The sequence below is a fragment of the Megascapheus bottae genome, chromosome 32, assembly GCF_031878675.1.
Source record: "Megascapheus bottae isolate mThoBot1 chromosome 32, mThoBot2.hap1, whole genome shotgun sequence".
Classification (NCBI taxonomy): Eukaryota; Metazoa; Chordata; class Mammalia; order Rodentia; family Geomyidae; genus Megascapheus; species Megascapheus bottae.
The window spans coordinates 1,983,187-2,003,561 of NC_143540.1; the positions used below are offsets into that span (position 1 = coordinate 1,983,187).

Sequence of the window (20,375 nt, forward strand, 5' to 3'; positions counted from 1 at the left end):
GAGACTGAAATGTCCCAAACTCTGAGCCCAGACCTTTCCTGTTGATGATGATGATGATGATGGAGATGATGATGATGATGGTGATGATGGAGATGGTGATGGTGATGGTGGTGATGGTGATGGTGATGGTGATGATGACGATGATAGTGGTGGTGGAGGTGGTGGAGGTGGAGGTGATGATGATGACGACGACGACGACGACGACGACGATGACGACGACGACGACGACGACGATGACGACGACGACGACGACGACGACGATGACGACGATGACGACGATGATGACGATGACGATGATGACGATGATAATGATGATGATGATGATGGTGGTGGCAATGGTGGTGATGGTGATGGAAAGCTGCCTGCCACAAGGTCTCTAGGGGACTGGTAGGGGTCGAGCTCGAACGCCGACTCCCTGGGGTAGTCCATGCTAAGAGATCAGAAACCAAGCAAGTATGGCGGGGAGAATGGGAAGCCCAGCGCTTGAGGACGTGTGCGCTTGAGCCAAAGGCAGCCGAGATGCCCAGAAGACGAGGCACGGGAACGGGGGGCCGTCTTCGGTCAGAGCCAGTGGGACGGGGGCCGTGGCCTGATGTTAGTGGGCTCAAGAGGGGGTGGAGGGAAGCAGAGAGGCGACCCAGGGAGCGCAGTGGAAGCCGGAGGAGATGGAGTGCAGGGAGAGCTTGTCCGCTGTGGTTTGCGAGCGGAAGGGAAAGACGCTTTGCAGGACTTGCCCAACTTCACAGGGCAGATGTCACCCCGAGGGCCACGGTGCGGTCAAATCCCTTCACCTCTTGTTAGACATTCTTTGGCTAGTTCTTGGCATTGCTGCATTTTCGAGGATTGAGTTGTTTATTCAAGAAGCCCTGAGTGGACAAATGAAAAAGTGAACAAAGACATATGACTGTTTGCCTACCTTTGTTACGTTTCTGGTTTACTCGGAGTCATTTATCTTCTATTTGGGAAAAATCTAATTTCCATGCATTTATTGGTTTTTAATAAAATATACATTGGGCTGGACATAATATGTTTTCCTGCATTTGCTTTTAAAAAAAAAAACCCAGATTCTCTAGTCTAGTATTTATGGGCAAACAATTGCATCTTCATTCTAGCACATTGTTTCCAGGTGCTTATTTTATTTCTACTCCCCTAGATATTTTGAGCATTTGTCACCACTGAATAGGAAAGCAGCAATGCAAATCCAACTTTCAAATTCCAATTACAAAAAAAAGACAATGGGAGCCAAATTGGCTGTGTTGTGCATGACTCTATGAAAACTCAAGGGAAGGGTCTGTAGAGGGGAGGTATAGTGTGGAAAGAACACTGGCCCGAGAGACCACAAACCTGGAGTTTACCTCCAGCTTCCTAATAATGGGCGGGACCTGGATGATTCCTTGAAACATGTGACCTGCAGCTTTCCATCTGTAAAACGACTCACTGAACTAAAGAATTCATTTTTAAATATCTTGCTCTACATCTAATATTCCACAAGTCCACACAGAATATTCTATGTGGTTCATATATCTTATATGTGATCTATTATCATATGTGATCTAGAAGATATGTTATATATATATATATCATATATCTATATAGATATGATATATATCTCTTAGTATATACAGCCAGTTCTTTCCCCTAGACTGTGTGGACATTTGCTCAAATACTGCAATACTTCGAGGTGATATGAGACGTTTGCCTTTGCTCTTGACCTTGAGGCTGTGTCCTTGGATAGACCATTTTAATAAGTTGTCCATCTTTTTTTTGCCAGTCTAGGGCTTGAACTCAGGGCCTGAGCACCGTCCTTGGGCTTTGTCAAGGCTAGCGCTCTACTGCTTGAGCCACAGCACCACTTGCAGCTTTTTCTGTGTATGTGGCAGTGAGGAATCGAACCCAGGGCTTTGTGCTTGCTGGGCCGGCACTCGGTCACCAGGCTAGGCTTCCATCCAACCTGTCCATTTTAGTCTTAACTCTGAGGCCCTGGAGTCACAGTGGAGTGGAAAAACTTCCCACAGAGCACGGGAAGGCTCTTCCCGGGGGAAAGGCCCACTTCCTCCACGCACAATGGCAATGGCTTGCTCTTGGGCCATCTACACCCCGGGGTGGGTATCTACCCCCCGGGGCTCGGTGTCCACCCCAGCTAGCCAGACCATGGCCTCTTAGTGATCTCAGCCTCACCAAGACGGGCAGGGCAGGTCGTTGAGGAAAGATGGCAGCAGGCTACTCTGGAGTCGGTGGAGGTCTGGTGACTGGGGGTGGTTTGAAGGGTTAGCGAGGGTGTCTCTACCTGTCTCGGCCCCAGCCTTAGCGCTCATCTTATTTCCTTCTAATGAATTATGTACCTACAGGACCCCTGGTGACTGCAGGGCTGTCCCGTCCAACCTCGTAAGCTATTGTGCGTGGCGGCTATGAAAACTTGGTGGGATTGTTTATCATTTGACTTTCCTCCGAGGATTCCTCCGAGTTAATAAATGAGCGAATGGATGGATCCGAACGCGAGCATCCAATAGAAGGCTAGAGGAGAGAACAATGTCTGCTAATCAATGGTTTGGGTTAAGTCCAGTAGGCATTGGTTTCAATCGAATGAGTCGGATGCACAAGACGAGCGTCTGGGTAAATCCTCAGATACCGAAAGAAAGAGGAAGCCCTCGGCCCTCCAGATCTGCGCCACCGTGGTTTTTGATTCTAGTTGTGTGCGCGATCGTTCTTTCTCCCCTCCAACACGTTTAACAAAAGCAGTCACGTCCCACCCAAGTTACCTGTCTCGGGGCCCAGGGGAGAGAGAATGTCCAGAGCAACCAGGCCCTGTGGCCCTGGCTTCTGAGATCAGAGAGATCTTCCTCGTGGCGCTCAGAACCACCTTCATTTCTCACTCTAATTACCTCTCCTTTGTCAAGATTTCTGCCACCTTTCTTCTTTCCTTCATTCAAAGTACCTGTAAAAACAATCCCATCCTAGAAGGGTTGAATTTATAAATGATGGCAGAGTGTTTAAATTTCTCCTTTGCGCTGCTGGTGATTCTTTTCAGTGCAACTCATTGTGTTGTCTAAAGGACATTTGGTAGTTTGACTAATAAGTGTTCCCTTTTAAATGCTAATGAGAGCTGAGCTCCACGTCAGGCGGGAACACACTGTACCTCTGTGCCCGGGAAGAGGTTTTGTCTGTGAACCGCCCCCCCCACCCCCGCATCAAGAACCCTTTCTCCACATCCAGCTTGGCTACAGTGTGGCCGTGTGGGTATATGTGGGTATATGTGGTACCCACCGTGAATACTTCTCCGTTCCAGGCCCTTCCCCGGGGCCCAGGGAGAAATAAAGACGACGATGGCATGAACCCTGCTTCCCTCTGAAAGTTCTCTCCGTGAAATTTCCTCTGTGACAAAGCTACAGTTGTTCTCTGACTGCTCGATTAAATCTATCCTACTCTTTTAACCCCACATCTGGGCTCCTGTGGTTTAACTGCACGGCATTGCAGTTGGGAATTCTGAGTCAAAAAAAAAAAAAAATCAAAGAAGTTCAGACCCAGGTACAGATAGAAAAATAAACTTCAGAGCTCCTCAGTGATTTGTGTGCCCCCCTCCTCCCCCCTCCTTCCCCCTCTCCTCCCTCCTCCCCTTCGCCTCCACATTCAATTTGAATGTTTGGATATCAACATAGAAATAGACATCCGTGTCTCATGTGTAGAACTGATGGAGCAGACGATGGGAAGCATTGTCTGGACACACCTGGGTAGCTCAGCTGCCCTGGGCCTGCTCTGCTGGCATTTAAGACAAGTGGCCGTCGCTTGTGATCTCAGGCTTTCTAAGGCTGGCGGTGGCATAAGCCCTGCAATGGCCCATTAGACATTTGTCCCCTCCCCGCTTGGTAGGACAGGACTGAAGGGCTCCAGTCTCACCATGGCATTTGGGAGTGACAAATGGAAATTACTAGAATCTTTCTGCTCGTTCTCATGAAGACGTATGGACGCAGGACAGAGCACACGGACGCCCAGTATGTGTTGTCCTGGTGTGTGTTTATGAAAGAAGCTCGCCAGAGTTGATGGGGATGGTGATGATGGTTGATGATGATGATGATGGTGATGATGGTGATGATGATGATGATGATGATGATGATGATGATGATAGTTGCTATAAAGTCTAACTATTCGGGGTAGGGTTGTCTCAGAGAGACAGCATGAAGTGGCTATAGTGAGGCTCTGCCCGTCCCTGTCCTGGAATGCCAGGCAGTAAACCGGAAGCATGTGAGCAGGTGCCCAAGGGACCTCGTGCGCTCTTTAAAGGAGCGTGAGGGGATCCTCTTTCAAAGAATAGGACATGCCACCCTCTGTGGAGTTTTCCTGTACCGAGAGAGATGAAGGGGAGGCAGCAGTGCGAAATAAGGCACCAAGAGCAGAGGCCGTGCCTGAGAGAGGAAGGCGGCCCTAGGGCTGCAGTGTGGGCGGGGCCTGGCCGGCTCTTGGAGCAGAGCCAGTGCAGGAGACACAGAGCCCAGCCTGGGTCCAGCCGAGGGGCAGCTTTGCTGTGCCACTCCGGCTCCGCCCGAGGCTCCCGGCAGTCACGGCCAGTCCAGGGCAGTTGTCAGGATTGTTTGGGGGGCTCTTGCCCAGGATTTCTGGTTTATGTCGTCTGGGTAGAACCTGCACCGCAATACTGTAAATGCTCTCTTCTAAACCCCAGTGGGAGTCCAGAACTGAAGACCTAGAGAGCATCAGGCCCCAGGGAACGTGGAAGGACAGGGGGCCCCAGACTTGACTGAGTGTTGAGACGTCGAGCCCAGCAAACCCTTAGGCTGAAGAGAGCCTGAACTCGCCTGCTGGGCGGGAAGGGCGGATGGAAGGCCAGCGGTGTGCCTGCTGCATCTGCATCTAGACAGGGAAGAACATTCTAGAACTCTGGGAGTGCCGTGTGCTCAGGGAGCACGGGAAGATCGGACTTCCAGGCGAGGAAACCCCTGTCAAGTCTTCCTAGTTGAAGCAGTCCAATTCCGTAAAAAGGACACTTTGCCTTTCCAACATTAACCTGCAATGAACGGAGAGATCATCAGACTTGTGGCTCTATTGAGCAGAAAATGTACATCATTGAAAGTCATTTTAGAATTCATTTCCAATTTTTCCTTTTTTTTGTATGTGTGCTGGTAGCAAGAGGTTGGAACTCAGGGCTTGGGGGCTAGACCTTAGCTTGTTTTTGTTCAAGGTTTGTATTCCAATTCCTGAGCAACAGCTCTCTCTCTCTTCCCCCCCCCCAATCCTGGGGCTCGAGCTCAGGGCCTGAGCACTGTCCTTGGACTTTCTCAAGGCTAGAGCTCTACCACTTGAGCCTCAGCACCATTTCCGGCTTTTTTCTATGTATGTGGTACCGAGGAATCGAACCCGGGTCTTCCTGCATGCTAGGCAAGCACTTTAACCACTAGGCCAAAGTCCCAGCCAGCTCTGCTTCTTTTCAATAGTTAATTGGAAATAAAAATCCCAGGGACCTTGCTGCCCAGATCCCAGCCTCCTGAGCAGGTAGGATGACAGAAGCGTGAGCCACGACCGCTTGGCTCATTTCCACATGTGTTTACACATTGGTAAATCATTCTCTTTTTCTATTCTCTTGGTTTCTGCCTCTTGGCTTATAAATCACGAGCATGCTTTAATTACTAGGAGCTGGTCCTGAGTTTCACACAATTCTCTGATAAGCGGGTTCACCCTCACTGTGTAACTGTGAGCTTTCTGTTCACAAGCAGAACCGGTGTTTTGCTGGTTTTGGAGCAAAGCTCACTTCTAGGTGGCTAACAAGCTCATTCTCTACCCCGAGACGCCTCTCCTAGGGCAGCATTCCCCATCGCTTTGTGCCTTATTCTGACTTGCAAGATATGACTCAATTTCTCAGATGTGCTCTCATGTTCCAAATTGCATTCTATTCTAGACAACAGGTTGTGTGCACTCACCCTGGACGTTCACTGCCTTGTGGGAGGGTGACATATTATTAGTTTTTGAAAAGTATACAGAATAGCTCCTCAGAACCGCTCACCTCATTAACAAAGAAATAACCCTTCACTGGAGCTCCAAAGGCCTCTCTCTGACAGGGGCGCGTTCGCAACGATAGCCTATTTCAATTCCTTCTCTCTTTCGGGCATCGTTGGTAAAAGGGGAAATTACCTCCAAATGATTCAGGGATCTATGCCAGTGCAAGACACAGAGGACTTTGCAGCTCAAGGGCAGGGTATTTCCGCTCGCCTCCCTCCTGCTGCAACCTCTTCCTTCTCGGTGTCCACGCCGGCCTGCCTCATCCCTCCCGAGGCACTGGTGACATTTAGATCTGTCAACTCTTGGCACGATCCCTTCCTGATCTTTCTCACTGCAAGAATCACAGCACCGAATTAACCCTGTGAGACTTGAGGGTTTCACACCCCCTCTCCTGGACCCGGGAAGGAAGCCAGACAGAGCGAGGGGCACCAGACCCCATTTCCAGTCTGGATCTCTGCGCTTACACGGGCGTATGTCACGGGCCGGTGTGCGGAGCGAATGAATGCATGGAGTGACCGTCGCGTGGGCTCTTCTCCCCGTGGCCTCTAACGGAAGAGCCCCAGGCAGGAGGCTGGGAGGAAGAGGGGTCCTGGAGAGGAGACCTGGAGGCGGGGAGCTCGGAGGGCCCGGAGCGCTGCAGGCAGAGGCCCTGGCACGGGTCAAGGGATGATGCAGAGATGTGGGCCACGGGGAGTGGGGCAGGAAGAGTCCTGCCGCTCACACCAGTTGAGCTTACGTTGCCAGTTTAGAAACTGAGGCCCAGAGACCTTTGAGCCGGTTCTGGAGGGAATCGCTCCTGCTCTTGACTTGAAGTCATCTGGCGGTTGTGTTCAATGCCCCAGCCAGTGAAAACGCCACGTGACTCCTCATCAGGAAACCAAGAAGAGGAGGGAGAAGAGCCAGGACACGCTCAGTGCATGTGCATTTGTTTTTTCAAATATTTTCAAGCTGTGGTTGATTGACTGGAGATGGGACCATGAAAAGCTGACTACACTCACAAAATAGCTTTGAATGAGCAGGGCTGTTGTGAAGATGAAATTAGTTTTCACACATTAGTTTTATAAGATGTTTGTGCTTCATAAGAAGCACCGTGTGTGTGTGCGCGTGTGTGAGATTTTGTTTTTTTCCTCTCTCTCAGTGCTAGAATTAAGCTCATAATTACAACTCGCTGTTTCAGCTCCTGATCCATAATGGGATTCTTTTATTTCACAAAATAAGGTTTAAAACAATAAAAGAAAATAGGTTGACGCAAGCAAGGCCACATGAGGGAATTTTTTAAAAGGGTAATAACTGATGTTTATTAACATCTCTTTTCCATTTTACAAACAAAACCCCATGATTCTGTATGGGAAATAGCGCTTTCTGTTGTTCAGGGAAAATTAGGTGGGTTTAATCTGAGTAATGCACGTAAAACGCCATAGTATACTGCTTATGAAGAAATCATCCTAATCAACAGCATCACGGGTGAGAAGGACAAATGATGATGCCGCCTCTCAAACCCTTTTTTCAGCAGTTTATGGTTTTTCCTTCCTCCTGTGTTGATGCTTCTTGTTTGTAAGACATCACCAGACACAGAGGCTCGTTTCCCTACCAGAATACACAGTCACGCGGTGTTCAGTGGAACCCATCTCGCTGTGAAAGAGAACTGAAAACGGATGGGGAGCGGGAGGATTTTTGTCCTCCCGGCACTCCTTTTCCTCCTTTAGTACAAGTTTGGAGACGTGGGAGCCGTGGAACGTGCGCTTTAACCAGGAATGCGCGATGATTCAGGTAAAACAGCATTCGAAACCAAGTGCACTCTGCTCACTGAGTGTCACCGAAGGACAGTGAATGGAAACCTCGATTCCTTGCCCTGTCCACGCGTCCTGGGCCTCCCTCTCCTGGGGAAGCAGGGCCCATGTGCCTCCATTTGAACACCTGGTTGCTTCCGAGATTCACTTCTAGCCAGCAGATGGAAGGAAAAGAGCAGGCAGAGCGCCACTCCGGGGCTGGAGCACAGAAGAACTCAGACCAGCTCAGGATCCAGGCCCGCGCCGTCCCTGCGTTCAGCTAACTGGCAGCACCTTGTGTGAGCAAGCCCAGCCTGTGGATGGGTGGCAGGCAGGGCCCGCAGGCTCCTTTCCCCCCTGCCGGAGACACGGGGTTTCCTTGTTCTCCCTCAGAGGTGCAGAGGCAAAGCAGGACATTCGCTGGCAAAATCTACTAGAAATGCAGCTGCAGACACACTGCCCGTCATTCTACTGCTCCACTGTGAATTCCCCCCCCCATTAAAAAAATACATATCAGTGGCTTTATAGAGACTATCTTAAGTTACATAGGACGAAATAAGTTACTTATGAAACTTTTACAAAATAGGGGCCAGGAGTTTGGCCTAGTGGTAGAGTGCTTGCCTAGCATACACGAAGACCCGGGTTCAATTCCTTGGTACCACATACATAGAGAAAAGCCAGAAGTGGTGCTGAGGCTCAAGGGGTAGAGCTCTAGCCTTGAGAAAAATACAAGGACATTGCTTAGGCCCTGAGCTCAAGCCCAGGACTGGCAAAAAAAAAAAAAAAAAAAAAAAAAAAAAAAAAAACTTTTACAAAATACTGCAACCTCTCAGTAACTATTTATGACCAGAGTCCTTTGAAATGGAGAATTATGGGTTCTTTCATCTTTATTCAAAATTACCTCATTTTCTAAAGCATTCAAAGTCCCTGTTTATTTCATCTAATATATAAAGCCATCCACCGAATAATAATAATAATCGTAGTAGTCGTAGTAAGAGTTGTATCTCTCCAGAATCCACTTTCAAATCTTTTCAAAATCTGACTTCCCCAAACAAAACTTCATAATGCCTTTGTTTGATCCAAACCCCTAGAGGGGATTTGATACCAAAGACAATTAAAAATGTTTTAGTAGAAATGGGGACAAGGCGCTTCAGATGAAGTCACACGTCCTTGGGGGTCTTAGGCAAAAGTCAAAGTGAACTTAGTCTTTTCTGTTTCTTGTGTATCTGCAGAAATGTTTTTAAAGCTGAATTCGTGACTTCTTCCTCACGGGGGGGAGGCCGTCTCCCCCGTATGGCTGCTATTCTTGTTCTAAACGTGTCCCTGCACCTTTGGCCCCTCTGCCCCTCCAGCCCCCATGGGTTTGGGAAGCTCGAGGCGTAAGGGGAGCCAGCTTCCTCCTCGGTCTCCTCCGCAGGCCCTGACTCTTCCCCTCTCATCTTCAGGTTCTAATTCGTTCCTCCAGGCTGCAGGTAGTTTTCTTGGAGTTGATGTTCTTGCAGGTTTTCTGTTTCCATCTCTTCATGGTGCTGGTTCTCACATTTAAAAAAAAAATCAAAGTAACAATGACAAATTCCTGACCTCTGTCAAGGCGCTCTCGTCTGGCATACGGTATGGGCTGAGACGTGTCTGTGGGACTCTTCTTTCCTTTTTGAGCTGGAGGGACAGACATAGTCAAATGGAAATTAATTAAATAGAAACTTATTTAATCCATTTCCTTCAGTCTTGTGACAGTTTTTTTTTTTTTAAGTCTCTTGAACCAAAGAGAAATTCCAAAAGAGAATGGATGTTGAGCTTTGTCACCTATGGGCTGTATACATTTGGGGAACATTGGAGCTAACCGGGCGTCTAATATGCTTATCTGTTTAGTTAAATGCTACCCTTGAAAGCGTAGAATGGAGTCGTGGGGACCCGTCACTGGCTATCTGTGAAAATGAGTAGGAAATCCTCAAAGCCAGGTGTGGAGCCTCGCTCTAATCTGGCATGGAGGAGGAGGAGGGGGCGGCATCTTGACCCCATCTCCTTTCCTTCTGGTACAGCTGGTAGCTCTTGGAGCTTCATTCTTCCCTGCATATGCACCCATTTAATCTACATCTAGCCCGTGTTCTCTTCTGTCCCATCGAGGCAGCTTCCACCAGGATGTGCTGACGTTCTCTCGGTGGTAAGTTTTCACAGGATAAAATGTCCCCCAGCATTCGAACAGGCTCAGAAAAGATTCCCCAAGGTTGTGACATTTCGATGCTAATTTCCAGCCTCAGTGCTGAAACCTTCTCCCCCCCCACCCCCTCCGCCCCCTCTGCCCCCCCTGCTGCCGCCAGCCCGTCTGGAAGCCTCACCTCCGTCCTTCTCCTTCCTGTCTGTGCCAGGACTCCACCTCCATGCTCCTTCTTCCCCTCCTCATTCACCCTTAGACCCCAGCCCGCCTGCCCTCTCCCTACACGTGCCGCACACGTCCTCGTTCAAGGAGAACCCCTCAAATCGCCGTCCTCTTCACGTGCCGGGCAAGTAGAATAGGCCCGCGAATTCCCACTGTGTGCTTGTGCAGAAGGGGCGTCTGCTGTCAACCCTTGATCACGCCTGACATGGCGGTAAGCAGGAGGACGAGTGTTCTGTGGCACTAAGAAGAATAATGCGCCCTGCCGTCGATGTTTGGTTGCCTTCCCGTGACCTCCGGACCTGGGGCACAACTGTGCAGTGATAGCACAATCGTGAGCTCTCGTCTTCCGGGAATTACTCATGGCTGAGAAGAGAAGATGATCGTAAGAGCCCTAGAGGAGCCCTCTTTGTCGTCCAGAAGGGTTGATGTAACTGCAGCCTTCTCCATCAAGCAGCAGACATTCAGATGTCACACGGAGCCTGTCGGGATTGTGCGCGTCGTCAAGTTCACACGGAGTGGAGTCCCGCTGTGTCGCCCGCCCGCCCGCGCCCACGCTGAGACACGTCCTCGCCAGCATGGCTGGGAGGGGATTTCAGTCCCGGCAAAACTCGTCATGTGTTACCATGTGTTTACTTCTTTGCATTTCTGAGAAACCTAAGAGATGTGTGAAGTTTGGGGTTTCATAAAAAAAAAGGATCTTTCTTACCCACGTTTTATTTTTTTCCCATCTCCATTTATGAATCGTCATCTCTGCAGCCTTGTGAAATTATGCGCTTCGGCAGCGAAGAGAAGCTTTGCTTTGTGCAGGAGGGTGACAGTGAAGTCCGAAATGTTACATTCTGGCCTTTTGCTAGACATTCCCAAGACCCATCCACTAGGAGATTTTTTTTTTATATGTATCAGTTAAGGAGAACCTGAAGCTGTGTCTCCCTGACAGCTCATTAATTATTGACATTTTCCTTTATGGCTTTTTTTCCTCTCCCCATGGATTTTTGGAACTGGAGGAGGCCTTGTTAGATAGTTCCCACATGCAAAGAAGCGCTAACCTGGGACCCCAATGGAGCCTAACGAGAACGGGGGGGGGGGACAGAGAGGCAGAGGCCAGCGCTTCCTCCTTTCCATCTTTCTCTGTCTTCCAGGGCGACGTTTAACCATCTTTCCTCTTCAGACTCTTTTTTTTCCTTCTGGGCTTCTGACTCGGCCTTGTACCGGCTGTGTTTGAGTGCATGGGGTGGGGACAGGGGACAGGGGCGGGGATCCCAGGAAAAGACACGCCTGGCTCTGGCCTTCAAGCTGCTTCTCCTGGATGGGGATTTGAGGCCCCCGGGTTTCTCGTAGGAAAGTCAAGATGGCGTGATGGCCAATACCCGGGGTGGCTGTTAGAGGATTCGGAGAGCCCCGAGACTCCGTGGGAGAGCAGCGGTGGGTGTTCACGTCCAGTGGGGCCCTTTCCATGGAACAAGACCACGCATGCCCGTGGCAGTGAGCGCCGAGACCAAAACGGTGTCCTCTGGTTGTTGTGTCGAGGTGTTGGCAGGAAATAGAGAATATTTGCAGATGGATGGGACAATTTGCGTTCACCCTCGAAACTTCACAGTTGAGAAGACGCCCATGATGGCTGAAAACTACTTTTATGTCTGATTTATAGGCTAGATTTGCTTGGTAAATCGTTCTTCTGCATGGGGAGAAAAAAAAACTGTATGTACAATAGCTCAGAAAACACGGGGAGGTTCTAAATGCAGAAAGATGTATCCCCTGACAAATTTACACCTCCGGTTTGACTTTATGAAGGCTTGTGGTTAAATTTATATTGCTTGTGACATCCAAGAAACTCAAACTGAAAAATCAATTTAAAATGTGGTATTAGGCTGGAAAAACTCTTGGAACAAAGCAAAAGCAAAGATAAAGCATCTTTGGAGGAGGCAAGACCTCCTCCAGCCAAGACCACAAAGATGTCTCCTTTCCTAACGCCCCGCCAACACGAGCTCACGGCTCAAATACAAATGCGCAGGGAAACAAGCCTCCATGCAGAAATAAAAATGTAAAATGGAATAACTAGATCAAGATGATAAAAGGAACCTATTTTAAAGGATATAAGTAAATGGAAGATACTGGAGAAACTCACAAATTCTTGAGAAGCAATTGAAGTCGCCTAGGTCCTTATAAAGAAGCTGCAGTCGTAATTTGCGTAAGTAAAAGACACGTTACAATAGAATGCATAACTCCTCGCCCAGTAGAGAGAGATAAAGGGAAATAATTAAGTCAACTATTATAAGAGAAATAAGATCAGAAAAAAAAAGAAAAAACTGCAGAGCATAGCACAAACAGGGCAATTTAGAGGTAAATGTGATAGAAGTAGAGGTAAATGCTCTGTAGCTGAACGTAATTATAAAGTACTCGATTCCTCAGTGAAGGAGAAGGCCACCTGGTTTTACTTTTTAGCCTTTCTATGGAAGTAACATGCACACAGAAGGGCAGACAGGCGCGCAGCTACGTTAGGTTTTAGAACCATAGCTCCATTTTTTCTACAGCCAGCATTCCGATCTCTAAGGACAAAGTTACCTGTTTCCCCCAAGCCTCACTTCCTGTCATTTCCTGTCACTTTCCTCAACTGTAATTGTTATCTAATACACTTGTTCCATGTCCCTTCCATAGGCAGAAAAGAAAGCACTGGTACTCCTAATGTTTATATTAAAAACCATAAAAGAGGGCTGGGAGTTTGGCCTAGTGGTTAAAGTGCTTGCCTAGCATGCATGAAGACCCGGGTTCGATTCCTCGGTACCACATACATAGAAAAAAGCCAGAAGTGCTGAGGCTCAAGTGGTAGAGCTCTAGCTTTGAGAAAATCCAAGGACAGTGCTCAGGCCCTGAGCTCAAGCCCAGGACTGGCAAAACACATACACATACACACACACACACACACAAAAGAAAGCTGGGCAGAAGCTGAGATCTGAGGATCGCAGTTCAAAGCCAGCCCAGGCACTAAAGTCTGTGAGACGCTTATCTCCAATAAACTACCAGAAATCCAGAAGTGGTGCTGTGGCTCAAAGTGGTAGAGCGCTAGCCTTGAACTGAAGGGCTCAGGGACAGCACCCAGGCCCTGAGTTCAAGCCCCATTAAAATTTAAAAAATACAAAGGTTTAAGGTTTAATGAGTTAAGGTACTGAACGTGAGAGGCTAGGAAAAACACACCCAGAACAAGTCCAGAGAACACAGAGTTAAACAAAAAAAATGCAGATAAAAGCAGAAACTAAATTGATAGAAAACTGTAATTAGAGAAGATTAAGAAAGTCCAAAGCTAGGCTATTATTTTGTTTGTTTTGAGAAGGCAAATAAAACTGACAGTTTTTATGTGTCGAGAAGAAAGAAAAATAAGCAACATTATAAAAAGAACCCCCATAGAATCTGTGGCAGTTTTAAAAGATAAGAATATGTCAGAATTTGTGAAAATAAATCAATAAACGTAGGTGAAATGGAAAATTTAATGGAAACCTAATTTACTGAACCATCGAAGGAAAGAAAAATTCCAAATAGAGCTGTTCTCGCTAAAGAAATTGAATCAGCAGCTAAAGCATCCATTCACCAAAAAGCAGAATACCCTTATTACTTTATAGATGAGTTTCTGGCCTTTCATTTTACATGTACTTCTCGACAGAAAAGGTGAAGAAGGCGCCCCAAATTATAAGGGTAGTAGAATACTGAAGAAAACTCTGTCAGTACCAGAAATAAAAATAAAAGCCTAATGAAAATGCATTGGAAATATCACATATGGTGATGAAACTTTATAATCCTCCTTACACCGTTTTTTTTTTAGATAGGCTTCCCCTTTTGTATTTTGTGGCTGTTTTTTTATCCTTTTATTTTAAGCAGGAAACACCTTGGTTTAAGACGCATGCACACACACACACCCCATACACATACATTTGTTACACTGTTTCGTTTGGATAAATTTCCAGAAGAGGACTTGATTCAAGGATTTCTATGCTATATATTTTTATTATATATTCTTGAACTTCCACGGGATGGATTGTACAGTTTGAGCATCACTGAGCAGTTTCTGGGCACTCTCTTTTTTCATTATTCCTTTTATTCACTCAGCAGATGTGAGCATCCTGGCGATTGGCGTCCTGGCCAAGGCAGAGGGTCTCCTGGAGCTTTACACACTCATTTTAATGTTGTCTGCATCCCTCATGAAATTGTCAAAGACTTTACCTGCTGTTTTCTTTCTCTTGAGTGCTGAGATTTACCAGTAGGGGAGATTTTTAGGGTATTCAGTAGGTGAGGTATAAGAGCTACAAGGAATGATACCTCTTTTTAGAGTAACTCTCTCCTAAACTAATAATAACAATAAATAAATAAACCGGAACAAATGGAGGAAGAGCATAATTACACGGAGACGCTGGCGGAAGGTGGCAGAAGGTCCCTAGGTGAGCCTCGAGCTCAGTACCTCCAGAGTCAAATTAAAGTGACTGCGCCTCTCTGCGGGTGTGAGTTGGCGTGGCAGTGGCTCGGGTGTCCAGCTGTGTCAGAAGGAACGAGGAGGGAGAGCAGAGGTCAATTTGGGGGTCCCAGGGTCTAGTTCCAGGCCAGGCCCCGTCTCTACCTCTGCATGTGGTTTTGCTTTGCATAGAAACTGGATTTTCTTCAGCCATCATGGACTGGAGGGTAAGGGAAGTCCGTAGACAGTTCAGGACACCAGAACCAGGCCCGGCTGAAGCTCTCATGCAGAAGCAACTCATGCGTGCAAGGTTTGGGGGTTATGTGTGTGTGTGCATGTGAGTGTGAAAATGGAATCGCCTTCTTTGGAAACAGAGAGAAATGCATTCTTCTACTGCAATAACTCACAGTTTTTGACCTTCTGCCTCCATTGTCAAGGGCATGCAATAGCATCGAGAGGTTTTGTGGAAGGGGCCTTGGTATATCCCAAGGAGAAAAAAAGCTCAACGCATTTAGCCAGTACAGAATATGAAATTTTTTTGGAGTTGGGTACAGGTGCTTCCACAATCTCCACTTGCTGTATGTTAACTGCCCGTTACAAAGGAACCAGCCGAGCAAACTTAATGTCCGCCAGCTATGGATTTATTGATATTCCTGGCTGGGTAGAAATCATTTGATAGTTATGCTCTGATTGAATTGCATTATCCAAATGTCATATTTCTTCTCTTTCATTCTATTGGTTGCTCTGATTTATACAGGTTCTTTCACGTTGTCCAATTTCTCATCAAACCCAGCAGAATCAATGTTCTAGTCTCTGCTTCGAGCCTTCTGTTGAGTGTGGTTTTTTTAGCCCACTCTACCAGAGTTCAACAATTGAACTCAAAATCTTGTACATAATGAAAATAGTGTTAGCCCTTTTTCATAGCTTTCAATTTCCCTTTGCAGACCGATCCATTGAATCTGCAACCCGCCTTATCTCAGGACCAATATTTCTGACCCATAGCATGTGAAGTTGCCAACTTAAGAAGAAGCTATTTTTAATGCAGCTGCAACCTTAGAAAACCCGGCCACAAAACAAAAGTCAAAAGCGGAAAACCTCCACAAATAAGCACACTACTATCGGTGTTTACTGGCTAATGTAATTTAGAAAATTCAAAGAAAATAGCCTTCCCCTCCTCGTCTTATACACTCGAGGATTTTGAGAAAAATCTGGCTACAGTATTTGCTTGCTATTTATTCAGTTCAGTGGAGCTCAATTCCTTGCAGCTGTAACTACATTTATTTTCTATATTAACTTTACCTAATGATGCTGATTCATCTTCTGGGGCAAAAAAAAAAGTGTTGTGTTTTTCTAGACTTCTCTTTTGAAACTCTCCTGGTTTGGGAAAACAAAATTAGGATTAGAAGAAGCAATGAAATGCAAGAGGTGAGAAAGGACTGAGCTGCAGGCAGAAATGGAGAGGCAACCCACAGTTTAGGAAGAAGACAGGGCAGAGAAGCCCTAGGTGGCAAGATTCCTCAAACCCAGGAATCCATGGCGTGAGGTACAGCGAGCACAGGTCAACCAGCCTGGACTGCCTACATCTTAGGCATTTACCTCTACATAGCTATTACATAGATCATCGTATGTCATTAAATAATATAATTTAGGCATTTGTCTATACATAGATACTAAACCTATATTAAATACACTTATATAATTTAGGCATTTATCTACACATAGATTTTATAATTTATAATAAAACTTAGTCATTTATCTGTATGTAGATGTTATATATGCACTTTTTTTTGGCTAGTCCTGGAGCTTGAACTCAAGGCCTGAACACTGCCTTTGGGCTTCCTCAAGGTTAGAGCTCTACCACTTGAATCACAGCACCATTTCTTGCTTTTTCTTTGTATGTGGTACCGAGGCATCCAACCCAGATCTTTGTGCATGCTAGGCAAGCACTCCACCACTAGACACTCCCGGCCCCTATATCCATATTTTATACTTATATATAAACATAATTAGAATATATGTAATAAAATTTTTAGGCATTTATACATAGCTTTATGTGTAACATATAATATAGTTTATAAGTATGTGATCTAAATAATATATGATTTTAGGTATTTATACATATATTTCATATACATTACAATATAGAATCATATTTTATGTAATATAAATAATACTTTATAGAATATATTTTATGTATATTTATATATTATCCGTATGAACCTGCTCACCTTGACCAAATTTCCTGAGTAGTAAGGATTCAGGAGCAAAATCTTGCGTTTTCAGGAGTATTTATTATAAATGCTGAAGGATTATTTAACACTGGCCGTGTTCAGATAGCACAAATACATTCAATTGTAAAGAAACTGGAATCAAAGATCCACTGTATAAAAAGCTTCCAGTTAGAAAAAAAGATAATCTTTTGAAAACAAACTAAGACAGGAACTGGTGGCTCAAGCCTGTAATCCTCTCCATTCAGGAGGCTGAGAGCTGCGGATCGCAGTTCAAAGCCAGCCTGGGCTGGCTCTTCTGGTGATGCTGTGACTCAAGCAATAATTTGCAAGCCTTGAGTAAGAAGCAGCTCAGGGACAGTGCTCAGACCCTGAGTTCAAGCCTCACAACCAACAAAAATAAGTGAATTAATAATAATAATAAAGCAACAATACAAAATTAGCACTGGGACAAAACTGTATAGAAAATAAAAATAACATTTTTAGTTGCTTCTTTTTATTGTGGTTTCTGAATATCCCAGTTCACAGGGATCTTGATTGGGTCAAACAGAAGCAGGTGTAAACTCGGTTGAGGAAATAAGGTGACTTTCATTAGTATTATTTAACCGTGTACACTCAACTGCTATAAAATTTCATGACAGGAAAGATAATAAGTTGATTTAAATATACATATATATATTTGCATTCCTTTGTAAATAGGATAAATTAATACAAATGAGGAATAAGCACATTTTATTAAAAAGACGCTGCTTTTTAAAGTCTTACACCTCCGCAAATAAACTCAGGCCAACAGGCACCGTACCCAGTGAGTCTGGATGGTTTGCTGAGGACACGAAGCTGCTGAGATCACACCTGCCTTTTCCCAGCGCAGCTCTTCTCCTGTTTCCCTGGTCTTGTGTGCAGTATTAACTTGCTTTTTTCTTTTTCCTTTCCTCTTTTCAATTCCTTCCTCTCCTGAAAGGAAGCTTTGTTAAGCGAAGATTAGCCTTACTCTGGGGCCTCTCCAGAAGCTCACAGAATGCGAACTCATAGAAACAAAATTAATACTGTAGATTGTGGTGATTTATTTTTTTAAGACAGTTATTTTCACTGACCCTGGGTGGAAGGAAGGCAACTATTTATATTGAATTGGGAATAGACGGGTTTGAAACTTCGTTGCAATCTTGGGATTTGTTTTTCATTTTCATTTTGTTGGCCAGTCTTGGGGCTTGAACTTGGGGCCTGGGTATTATCTCTAAGCTTTATTTGAGCCACAACTTCGTTTCTGTGTGCGTGTGAGAGACAGAGACAGAGGGATTCTGAAGGTCAGTTAGTCATGCACGCTAGGGAGAGGGGGCCTTGCTGTACTCTTCTTTTCTGAACCGTCTTTAGGACCGTTTTACATGAGAAACAACATGGAATTCACCCACAGAATTTCATTAAGGGCCCAAGAAGGAAATCATTATCAAGGCCTGTCCATTCAGGGGCCATTGTTCTGTGCGGGATGGAGACAAAAGCGGGCTCATCAGAACGGCTGCATCGCTGTTGGAGGGACCTGCTTTTACAATGCCAGCCGCCACCTGCAATCTGAAATACGGAATCCATCGCATTGTCACAGGCTTTAAACACTGATTTTAAAAATAATAATATTGGCGAGAACGGAAGGGAAGGGATAAACTGGCTGGCCTGGCAGAGACACAAATTGCCTCATTCTTCAGAAAAATATACTTTTCAGAAAAAAAAAAGAGGCGCTTACAGAGAAAATTCCTATCTACCCCACGTCCAGAGAAGCCCATGTCAGGATTTTCACCTAAGGAGTCCATCTCCAGCGACCACGCTGCCCCGAGCATGAGGTGTGGGCAGCCCGGAGACTTGAAAACAGCCCGGGTCCAAAGTCAAGAGCAGCCAGGGCCGCCACGCCGCCACTAGAATCCCCTCCTCCGTCCACGTGTGTCCGTGGAAAGGCGTGGTTATAACATGGTGTCGTCCGTGTGCTTACCTTGAACAGGACAGTGGTGGCCAAGAGTCACAGGCGTCTTATTTGAAAGGGAATGGGAAATGGTGTCCCAGGCTTTTTCCCGTGCGGGTTGAAGACTGGCGGGATCTGTGCAGCCTGGAAGAGGCCTCCTTATTTATAAATGGCAGATCCCGTCTCCCTGCAAGGCCATTTCTTGGCCTCTTGCATTTAGACACCCATTGGTAGATTTCGCTTCAACCGTTTTCCCGAGACCCGACCTCCCTCGTCAGCCACATCCTCACCACGGCTGCCAGCCGCTCGCTGGCCTCATGCTCCCGATTCCTCCTCCAGCCAATAGCCTTGTCCCAGCGTGTCCAGTGTGTGTCCTTGGCTCCACAAATGTCACCCGCGTTCATGAACCACATGTGCTGAGCTGAGCCATTCAGTCCTGAATAGAGGCTGCCTAGCTGTGCTGGTGACAGAAGATGGTGGATGGCTTCCTGTACCATCCCATCCTCCCCGACCACACACACACACACACACACACACACACACACACACACACACACTCACACTCACACACTCACATTCACATTCACACACTCACTCACTCACTCACTCTGCCCTGGGACTGAACTCCTGTGGCCTGGGCCTCCCCCCTCCAGCGATGGCGGGAGGATACCGATGGTCTGATGAGGACGCCCCATCTTCCAGGCTCTCCCAGCCCTGTGTCTCCACGTTTCTGGTGACTATTGGGGTCTCGATGTTGAGTTGGGGTCAGCTGAGCCACGGCTGGAAGACCCGTGGGTTCCCAGGGGCTATGTGTGGGGTTTTCTTCAGTCTTTTCCCTCCGTTGGTGGTTTTAATGAATGTTTCTGACAAGATTCTGTCTTCCTGCCTGGTGAACAGGTATCAGGCCTCGTTTGAGACGCTGAAAATGCATTATATATAAAAATAAGTCCTCAAAAAAGTGAGGAGGGTTCCCTCCAGAGACGTTTACCGAATGGTGATTTATGTAGGGCAGAGAATGAAGTTTCCGAAACTTCCTGGTGCAAAGCCTAGACCAGAAAATCAAGTCTCTTGTAAATCCGCCCTCACGGGAATCCCTTTTAGTTTTTAGTAAAAATGTTAGCGGACATATATCATGACCCACTTGATGGAGGTAGCTTGGCCAGAATGGCAGGGTCTGATGTATCTGCTGTGTTCTGGCTGCATCAACCGATCCGCAGGCTTATTACTCGTTTCCTTCTCACAGAGAGGGATGGTGGGCATTGAATCAGTCACCTCAGTGAGCTCCCCACGTCTGAAAGTTCAGAGTAAACGAATGTCTCCAGGGTTAAAACAGACTCGATGCTCTTTCTTACCTCCGAGTTGTCCACGTTTGTCATTTAGTTTAGGCAATTCTTCAAGGCATTAGAACTGAAGCAGACCTCCCAGCAGATGCTCAGAAAACAACCTTCGAGTCATTTACTGACATGCTTCAAGCATGGTTTCTATGGCAGGCAATGTTTGATTATTGTTGTTGGGGGGAGAAGCACCCAGGCTAGCTCCTCCAGGGGGGTTACCAGTGGAAACAAGGGGGGGGAGGGCAGAGAACCAGCCAAATCAGCTGAGCTGAAAA

At 46.5% G+C, this 20,375-nt stretch overlaps 1 protein-coding gene across 1 annotated transcript in view; it reads left to right on the top strand.

The window, feature by feature from the left end:
* Slc9a9 (solute carrier family 9 member A9) overlaps window positions 1-20,375 on the top strand; it is a 203,614-nt gene that overhangs the window by 109,761 nt on the left and 73,478 nt on the right. The gene's annotated exons all lie outside the window — the stretch shown is intronic.